Consider the following 10,766-nt stretch of genomic DNA (forward strand, 5'->3'; position numbering starts at 1 on the left):
CCTCTGTCCATGGGATTTTCCAGGCAAGAATACTGGAGTGGGTTGCCATTTCCTTCTCCAAGGGATCTTCCCCACCCAGGGATCAAACTGGGTCTCCTGAATTGGAGGTGGATTCTTTACCAACTGAGCAATCAGGGAAGCCCACTGAAATCTCAGACTGGTTCAAATGACTGGACAAGTGTACACCTGGGTGTGTGTGAGATGGAGTTTCTGTGAGAGCAAGCTTCTGGAATTCTCAGCATCCATGTCCCATGGAGCAGAGGTATAGCTTGGAGAACTTCCCAAATAAAGGCAGGAGTTCAGGTCCTGGAGAGCCAATTTAAAATAAAAGTCTCCAATTTTATATAGTGTTACAAAATGGTAAAGTTAATTAAAATCCTAGGGTTCCCTTAATTTCTGAGTAAAATAACATTCACTACATATTATGATATCAGACTAGCAGAAATCTTTAGGCAGAAAAAACTGGAGCCTACTTCCTCTAGGATACTTGGAGCATGGATAGGTATCCAGAGGAGAAAGTTAGGTTCCAAATAAGGAGGACAGAGAGTCTAGAGGATGAGCTCAAAATTGGGACTGCAAGGTCAAGAGTTTGTAGTTGGGGAAATCAAACTGAAGCAAGAGTGTGAAAACAAACATAGGTTCTGGATGACTGCCTATATAAGGGGAAGTATTCAAGGTTAATGGTTCACTTCAAATTTTATTTCTTTTTTTTATTTAAAGAAAAATGTTCTTTGTAAAAAGATTAGATGCTTTACAATTTTTCAGCAATATTGGAAAATGGAAAGGAAAATGTTGAAACAATCACTTCATATCCAACCCCCAAGAAATATCCATTAACACTACGGCAACATCATTCCAACCATCATTCCACACTTGGTAGATGTGCAGAAAATATATACACATGTATACAGATAAAAGCATCTGGGCTGCCACATTGCACCACTCAAGTGGTCATCATTCATCCAGAATGTATGTGATAAGGATAGTCGATTGGATGGATGGATGAACTTTCGTTACATGATCTCATTTTAAAAACAGAAGTAGCAGCTCTAAGTTTCATTGAGAGAAAAAAATTAAAGGAATTGGTGGACTTCAAATATGTTTTATCACAAAATACATCATTTCCTTTTTATAAAAAGTTAAAAATGAATTTGTTAAAAATAAAAGGTTGAAATTGTTTTTTGTGTGTGTTTCAGTTAAATGCTTTGGTTTTAGAGAGTGTCTGTTGGCTCACTGCTTGCTATGAAAGAGAACTGCAGCCCTCTTAAGCTTGTAATCTCATACCCTTTACGCTTTTGCCATGTTTGTGAGTTGTTTTTTTTTATACTGTCAGGATTTATTACAGTTGTATTCTGTATTTTCCAGTATTCTATTTGGAAATGGATTAATTGCTCACATTTTTTTTTTTGCCACCATTTACCCACTTCCCAGTTTTTACTTTTGATTCATTTCTTAATCAGCTGAGTTTTTGTCATCAAATATATTTTACAAGAAAAGCTCAGTGTGTTATATTCCCTGAGGTCTTTCTTTTTAAAGTATGTTTGTTTTTACTTACATGTCACCATGCCTGGGAAAATACTCTTTGGTCCTAACTTCTTTACTTCAGAACTCTGTTTCACATTTCTTCATCAGTTCTCTGGCACTGGGTACTGCTGTGGAGAAGAGTGTGATGCCAACCTTTCTCTTTTTTTTCTTTTGTACATGATTTTGTCCTTTGCCTTTGAAAATATTTTAAGCTCAACAAGTGAATCAGAAGTTTCCTGGGGCTGAGACTTCCTTATCTAATTATTCTCATCAGAATTTGAGGTGTGATTATCACTCTCCTGTCTTTGGCAGTCCTGAGAAATAGTCTTCTAGCAAGTCTGTAGAGCCAGGGAGTATGAATGCATCAAGAAAAATCCCAGATGGTATCTCTGATCTCATTTTGTCTTCTAGGTCCATTGCCTTTGGTTTTTGTTCCTTTTCATGTTCAAGCGAGTCCTGTAGATTTTCTTGGGTAGCTTGGAGTGATTTCAGAAACTCAGCAGTTGCTGGAAAGGTAGTAAGGTAAAGAAGTAATAGAGGTAGAAATTATTGAGAGTGTTCTTGGTGGAGAGTTGTAATGAATTCTGCATATAGGAAGTGTGGTAGGTAGACCAGATATACTGTTAGGAAGACGAATTTTATAAGATTCCTTCTGCCTGGCCAATGGTCTATGATTGGCTGTAGATAGATAGATACAAATGGATGGAAGGCTCTGGATAGAATTCTTTTTCTGGAATAGGTAGATGAAATAGTTGACAGTCCACCAAGCTAAAATATTTCTGTACTGTTCTCTCATCCAAAGATAATGCATGTCATTTTGGTGAGGGCATGTACTTCCACCAAGATAATTTCATACCTTAGTAAGGAAAAGGAGAGCAGCCAATGATAAAACACGTGATAATATTATCCCAGAGGTGCCCGGGTGGGGAAGGGTCAGAGGACTTGAAATATTATTCTGGACCATTAAATCTATCCTGCCTATATGTATGTGACATAGTTGTTTGTATTTTAGATGTCAATATGCCAAAGACCAGGCTTCCTTGGTGGCTCAGACAGTAAAAAATCCGCCTGCAATGCCAGAGACCTGGGTTTGATCCCTGGGTTAGGAAGATCCCCCGGAGGAGAGCATGGCAACCCACTCCAGTATTCTTGCCTGAAGAATCCCATGGACAGAGGAGCCTTGCAGGCTACAGGCCATGGGGTCACAAAGAATTGGACGCAACTGAAAGACTAAGCACAGCACAGCCACGTTCCAAAACAGAGTTATCAGAAATTCCAGAGGATAATTTTAAATGTTTTTAGTGGGCCTCACTGACCCCAGATACAGAAGCACAGAATTTGTGGTTAAGCATTTCATGCCAAGACATATATCTAATTGGTTTGGTTAAGAAGTCTATCTCCTATCACTGAACCACATTACTGGGAACTCTGGATATTAACAAAGCACTGGGCCTCTAGGCATTGGTTGCTTTCCTTAACTCTGAGTGAGGCTGAAAGGTCACAGAGTTTTTATGCAGGAATATCCCTTGTCCTGGGCTGGTATGGTGCCTATAGAGCCGTGTACACATGTGGTTGTTTGAGCTCCTGCCTCTTGTTAGTGATGTGTATGTATGCATGTGTTCAGTTGCATCCAACTCTTTGTGACCCCATGGACTGTAGCCCGCCAGGCTCCTCTGTCCATGGGACTTCCCAGGCAAGAATACTGGAGTGGGTTGCCATTCCCTCCTCCAGTAAATCTTCCCAACCCGGGAACTGAACCCGCTTCTCTTGCATCTTCTTCATTGGCAGGTGGATTCTTTACCACTGCACCACCTGGGAAGCCCCTTGTTAGCAATATAGATAGCAAAATGGAGCTCCCCTTCTCTGATACAAGTAGGGTTCTCAAGATCACTGTGCTACTCACAGCTGTCAAGTGAAATGTGACCCTATCAGGGTGTTTTAATTTAGTGTATTGCCAAACTGTCTTTGTCAGTAGTTTTTTGTTTGCCCCCCCCCCCGCCCCCACACTGGGGAGTTACCCTTGGCTAGAATGGGCTGCCCTGAAAAAGAGAAACGGGTCAGCTGCAATGGAATCCTCTTTGGGTCCCAAATGGCATTCACAAAGATATTAGAAAGTTAATTTAGATCAGAGATATCAAGCTATAAACCTATATTATGAAATCAGCCCACAGGCACTTTTTCTTTGGCCAAGATGCTCTTTGCCTGCACACAGTCATTAAAGGATTTTTCTTTCAATTAGTTGCCTATTTTCAAAGCTTAGAAAATGTCCCATTTAAAAAAATCCAGATTTCTCTCTCTTCTTATAAAATGAGAGATATTATAATCACACCAAGAGCACATGTCTGCTGGCCACACCAGATCCAAAGCCTCCAAGAAGAGCTGAGGGGTAGGCATCCTCCTGACATTAGCCTGTGCTCACCACCTCCCCAAGGTCCCACCAGTTATTATCCTCCTGACAGCGAGTCCAGCTGTCAGTTCTCATTTATTGTTACACCTGAACTTGTTTATCTTGTGGTAGAATCAAGAGGAACATGACAAATCTCCTACCGTAAGTGGAACTATATAAGACAGAGGGCAATAGATTTCTTCTTCTTGGCCTGCTTTACTCATTACCTGCTGGTAACCTCTGAGCAACTTGACTTTCACTTTTCACTTTCCAGCATTGGAGAAGGAAATGGCAACCCACTCCAGTGTTCTTGCCTGGAGAAACCCGGGGACTGGGGAGACTGGTGGGCTGCCGTCTATGGGGTTGCACAGACTCGGACACGACTGAAGCGACTTAGCAGCAGCAGCAACCTCTGAGCATCTGAGTGTATGACTGTTGCTTTAGATGACAGAAGGGTAAGGTGAGTCAGGTAGGCCAAGATTAGGATACACACAAACATGATTTATAGAACAGGGTAGCCTGTTCCATGTGACCAGCACTTAGCTTTGTCATGGAGACTTATTGCTTAACAGTAGGAAAGGGACTCCTGGGGAAAGAAAAGTCAATGGTGGGACTTCCCTGGCAGTGCAGTGATTAAGACTTTACCTTCCAGTGCAGGTGTGCAGGTTCAATCCCTGGTCAGGGAGCTAAGATCCCAGGTGCCTTGCAACCAAAAAGCCAAATAAAAGAGAAGCAATATTGTAACAAATTTAATAAAGACTTAAAAAACAAAGAAAGGAAAATCATTGGTAATCAGGGATGATTTAATATCCTCAATTGTTTGCAGTAATATATAGCTTTCTGACTTTTCTCCCTGAGTGTTACTATAAAATTATAATGTAATTTATTGCAAGTCCACTGTTTACTCTCCATGCCTGAACTACTGGGCCAATTAGTAGTTTGTGTGTGAACCTAACCAATGAACCTCAGCTAAGCCTCCTTGTGAGCCGTCTGAGTTTTATACCAGCCAGACACTTTGCAACTATGCAGCCATGCAGAATATTATCTTTGTATAAATGCAAGCTGTCACCTTACTTTCCTTTGTCCAGCTATCAAGTTTCTTATGTTCTTTAAAATCATTTTTACATTTATCTTGGAATGACTAATACATTCCCTTGGTATAAATTCAGAAAGTAAAAAGGGTTTACAGTGAAACATCTTCCACCCACACCTGTCCCCCAATTATCCAGTGCTCCTCACTGAAGGAAAATAATGTTACCAATTTCTAATTTATTACTCCAGAAATTGTTTATGCTAATATTTTTTCAAACTGTGATCCATGGAACGCCTGTGTGTTTCCAAGCTGCATTGAGGAGGTCTGTGAGGCCAGAACTATTTTTTTATGATAAGACATGTTTGCCATGTTTGCTATTGATGTTTTCCCTGGTGATGCAAAAGCAGTGGTGGATAAAACCACTAGTACCTTGACATGAGTTAAGACAGTGGCACTAAACTATACTAGGAGTCATCATTGTATTTTTCCCTACCACGTAGTCACAGTGAAAAACATTCAAATTTCACTTAAAAAGGTCCTTGATGAAGTAGGAAAAGCTAATAACTTTGTTAAATCTTAACTCTAGTGTGTCTTTTTAATATTCTATCTGATGCAAAATGAAGTACACACGAAGCACTTTTGCTGTATACCAAAGTACCAGGTTATCTCATGGGAATGCTCTTGCATGGTTGTTTGAGTTGCAAACCCAAATAGCTGCCTTTTCCATGGAACACTATTTTTATTTGAGAAAATGATAGACAAACTATGGTTATTCATACAAGTGTTTGGGAAACATTTTCTTAAAAATGAATGAAATGTACTTGTTGATTCAAGAAAAACAAATGACAGTATGAGCTGCAAATTATAAAATTTGAACTTTCAAGTAAAAATTAGAATTTTGGAAAAACTTGTGTTCACCAGTGTGAGCTCAATAGCTTCACAGTATCTAAGAACTTTTCTGATGAAATTGGTGGTGATACAGCAAATTCAGTTTTTTATGTTGTGAAATGAGATATGTTAACCTTTAGAAGATATGTGTAACTTAGTGGACCAATATTTCCCAAATGATCATGCATGGGTAAAAGAACTATTCAAAGAGCAAAGCAGACCAGTGGATTTTAATGTAACTAGGTATGAATAGTTCTTTGATAGTTTCAGATACTACATTAACCTTTAAGAAACTATTAGTTGTCGAGTTTTGGTGTAATAGCAAAGAAGAATAGCTAGAAGTTGTATGAAAAGTATTTTAAAATACTTCTCTGTTTTCTAGCCTCTTATCCAAATGAAATCAAGTTTCTTTCCTTATAATTCAATCAGAACAATGTATAACAATAGATTGAATATGGTAGCAGATATGAGAATCCAGATGTCTTCTGTCAAGCCAGATATTTAAGAGATTTGCTAATATACGCCACGTTTTATTTTGAAAAAACCCAGCTAATATTAATAAAATATGTTATTTTTGGTAACATGTAATTGGTTCATTATTTCTGTATTCTCACATAGTGGAAGGGGCAAGGGAGCTCCCTAGAGTATCATTTATAAGGGCACTCATCACTTCCCTAAGACCCCATCTCCTAATGCCATCAAACTGGGGACTAGATATCAATATATATATATATTTAGAGGGACAAAAACACGCTGTTGATAGCAACATATATTAAACATAAATACATATATACATATATGTTCTTTGTGTGTTCTTTTCTTATACAAAACATCCTACACTCACTGATCCTGTGCCTTGCTTTCCGAACTTAACATGTCCTCAAGAGTTATTCCATTATCAGGACATATAGATATTCTTTTTATGGTTACATGTTATCTCCTTGTAAGAATTTGTATACTTTAAAAACTAGTCTTTTATTGATGAATTTTTAGTTATTTTTGTTCTCAGAGACATGCCACAACGAATAACCTGATACCTGTCTCAGGTCACACACGAGTGAGAAGGTGTGTAGGAAAGAAGCAGAAATGCTAACCAAGTATTCAAGTGCATACATAATTTGGATATACGTTCCAAAACACAGAAGCTCATACTTTAAAAAAAAAAAAACCAAGTAATCAAATTACTGCTTTATGAAAATTGCTGTTGTTCAGTCACTAAGTCGTGTTTAACTCTTTGTGACCCCATGGACTGCAGCATGCCAGGCTCCTCTGTCCTTCACTGTCTCCCAGAGTTTGCTCAAATTCATGTCCATTGAGTCGGTGATGCTATCTAACCATTTCACACTCTGTTGCCCCCTTCTCCTGTTGCCTTCAGTGTTTCCCAGCATCAGTGTCTTAACCTTTCCCAGTACTGGGGTCTTAGTCTTTCCCAACATCAGGGGCTTTTCCAATGAGTCAGCCTTTTGCATCAGGTGGCCAAAATACTGGAGCTTCAGATTCAGCATCAGCCCACCCAATGAATATTCAGGTTGATTTCCTTTAGGACTGACTGGTTTGATCTCCTTGCTGTCCAGGGGACTCTCTGGAGTCTTCTCAAGCACCACAATTTGAAAGGATCAATTCTTTGGTGCTCAGGCTTCTTTATGGTCCAACTCTCACATGCATACAAGACTACTGGAAAAACCATATGGAGCTTTGACTAGACAGACTTTTGTCAGCAAAATGATGTCTTTGCTTTTTAATATGCTGTCTAGGTTTGCCATAGCTTTCCTCCCTTCAAAGGACCAAGAGTTTTTTAATTTCATGGCTGCAGTCACTGTCCACAGTGATCTGGAGCCCAAGAAAATATAATCTGTCACTGACTCCACTTTTTCCCCATCTATTTGGCATGAAGTGATGGGACTGGATGCCATGATCTTAGTTTTAATGTTGAGTTTCAAGCTGTTGTTTCTTGACCTGCACACAGGATTCTCAGGACATAGGTAAGGTAGTCTGGTATTCCTATCCCTAAGAATTTTCCACAGTTTGTTATGATCCACACAAAGGCTTTCACGTAGTCAATGAAGCAGAAATAGATGCTTTTCTGGAATTTCCTTGCTTTCTCTATGATTCAACGAATGTTGGCAATTTGATCTCTGGTTCCTCTGACTTTTCTAAATCTAGCTTGTACATTGGGAAGTTCTCAGTTCATGTATTGCTGAAGCCTAGCTTGAAGGATTTTGAGCATAATCTTGCTAGCATGTAAAATAAGCACAATAGTACTGTAGTTTGAACATTCTTTGGCATTGCCCTTCTTTGGGATTAGAGTGAAAACTGACCTTTTCCAGTCCTGTGGCCACTGCTGAGTTTTCCAAAGTGAAAGTGAAAGTGAAGTCGCTCAGTCGTGTCCCACTCTTAGCAACCCCATGGACTGTAGCCTATCAGGCTCCTCCGTCCATGGGATTTTCCAGGTAAGAGTGCTGGAGTGGGTTGCCATTTCCTTCTCCAGGGGATCTTCCCGACCCAGGAATCGAACCCGGGTCTCCCGCATTGCAGGCAGATGGTTTACTGTCTGAGCCATGCAGCACTTTAACAGCATCATCTTTTAGGATTTTAAATAGCTTATCTGGAATTCCATCTCCTCCACTAACTTTGTTCCTAATAATGCTTCCTAAGGCCTACTTGACTTCATACTCCAGGATGTCTGGCTCTAGGTTAATGATCACATCATTGTAGTTATTTTTTTGTATAGTTCTTCTGTGTATTCTTCCCACCTCTTCTTAATCTTTTCTACTTCTGTTAGGTCATTACAATTTCTGTCCTTTAGCATGCCCATCCTTGCATGAAATATTCCCGTGATAGCAGCAATTTTCTGAAGAGATCTCTAGTCTTTCCCATTCCATTGTTTTCCTCTATTTCTTTGCACTATTCATTTAAGAAGGCCTTCTTATTTCTCTTTGCTGTTCTCTGGAACTTTGTATTCAGTTGGGTATATCTTTCTCTCTGGCCTTTTGCTTCTCTCCTTTCCTCAGCTATTTGTAAACCCTCCTCAGACAACCTCTTTGCCTTCTTGCATTTCTTTTTCTTGGGGATGGTTTTACTGCTTCCTATACAATGTTATGTCCGTAGTTGTTCAGGTAGTCTGTCTACCAGATCTAATCTCTTGAATCTATTCACCATATACACTGTATAATCATAGGGATTTGATTTAGGTCATACCTGAATCGGTTAATGGTTTTCCCTCATCTTCAACTTAAGCCTGAATTTTGCAATAAGGAGTTCATGATCTGAGCCACAGTTAGCTCCTGGTCTTGTTTTTGCTGGCTGTATAGTTTCTCCATTTTTGGCTTCAAAAAATATAATCAATCTGATTTCAGTATTGACTATCTGGTGATGTCTATGTGTAGAGTCATCTCTTGGGTTGTTGGAAAAGGATATTTGGTATGACCAGCATGTTCTCTTGAAAAAACTCTGTTAGCCATTGCCCTGCTTCATTTTGTACTCCAGAGCCAAACTTTCCTGTTATTCTGGGTATCTCTTGACTTCCTACTTTGCATTCCAATTCCTTATGATGAAAAGGACATCTCCATAGAACTGGTCAAATTCAGCTTCTTCAGCATCAGTTGCTGGGGCATAGACTTGGATCACTGTGATGAATGGTTTGCCTTGGAAATGAACCAAGATCATTCTTTCATTTTTGAGGTTGTACCCAAGTACTGCATTTTGGACTCTTTTGTTGACTATGAGGGCTATTCCATTTCTTCTAAGGGATTCTTGCCTACGGTAGTTGATATAATGGTCATCTGAATTACGTTTGCCTATTCTCATACATTTTAGTTCACTGATTCCTAAGATGTTGATGTTCAATCTTGCCATCTCCTGCTTGATGACATCCAATTTGCCTTGATTAATGGACCTAACATTCCAGGTTTCTATGCAATATTGTTATTTACAGTATTAGACTTTACTTTCACCACCAGACTCATCCACAGCTGAGCATTGTTTCTGATCTGGCCCAGCTGCTTCATTCTTTCTGGAGTTATTAGTAATTGTCCTCTCAATTTTATATGTAAGTTGTGGTCAGGTGAGTATAACAGAGTTGATATGTATATATATGGTATATATATATAGTATATATTATATATACACATATATGTAAATTACATGTTTGAGAGCAAAATTTGACTTTAAAAAATAAAAATTAAGAAAGATGTAAAATCTGTTATAATATATAAAGTAAATATTGTAATTTTCCATAAATGTTCTGTATCATGGATGTAATTTTGGAGAAGTTGCAAGTTTTGCCATTTGGTCTGTAGTTGAAATGATTAGTTCTTTTGCTGGAGGCCCTGAAGCAGCTGGCACTGACTGCACCAATGAACACAAGGTCCCAGAATTTGTAAATTCCAAGTTCATAGTGGCCAGTGAAGGAGATAGTGCTTGTCTTTGCAGAAGCATGATTTCAGAGCCTAGCAGAGATGAATTCCAAGCAAAGACTGTTGCAGACAGGCAAGATCAGTTCTTGAGTTCTTCACTAGCCATTACAGGTAAATTAATGTGGGCTCATAGATGTAGGCTGGTAAGTGATATAATTAAGTATCTTTGTGTAGGAGGATGGTATTTTGAAAAATATTTTTAATTTTTTTTCTTTTTTAAATTTTTAATTGGAGGATAATTGCTTCACAATGTGATGTTGATTTCTGCCATACATCAACATGAATCAGTCTTAGGTATACATATGTCCGCTCCTTCTTGAACCTCCTTCCCATCTCCTACCCCATCCCACCCCTCTAGGTTGTCACAGAGCAGGATTTTTTAAAAAAATCTTAACAGTCTCAAGTAAATTTAGACACATGAAAGTCCTTAGTTACCTCTTCCCTGTCTCCAAATAAGCCTCACGATTTCTTTCATACTTATTGATCAAATTTTGCTCATTATATGGTTTCCCATATCTCC

The sequence above is a fragment of the Oryx dammah genome, unplaced genomic scaffold (assembly GCF_014754425.2).
Source record: "Oryx dammah isolate SB20612 unplaced genomic scaffold, SCBI_Odam_1.1 HiC_scaffold_4, whole genome shotgun sequence".
NCBI lineage: Eukaryota > Metazoa > Chordata > Mammalia > Artiodactyla > Bovidae > Oryx > Oryx dammah.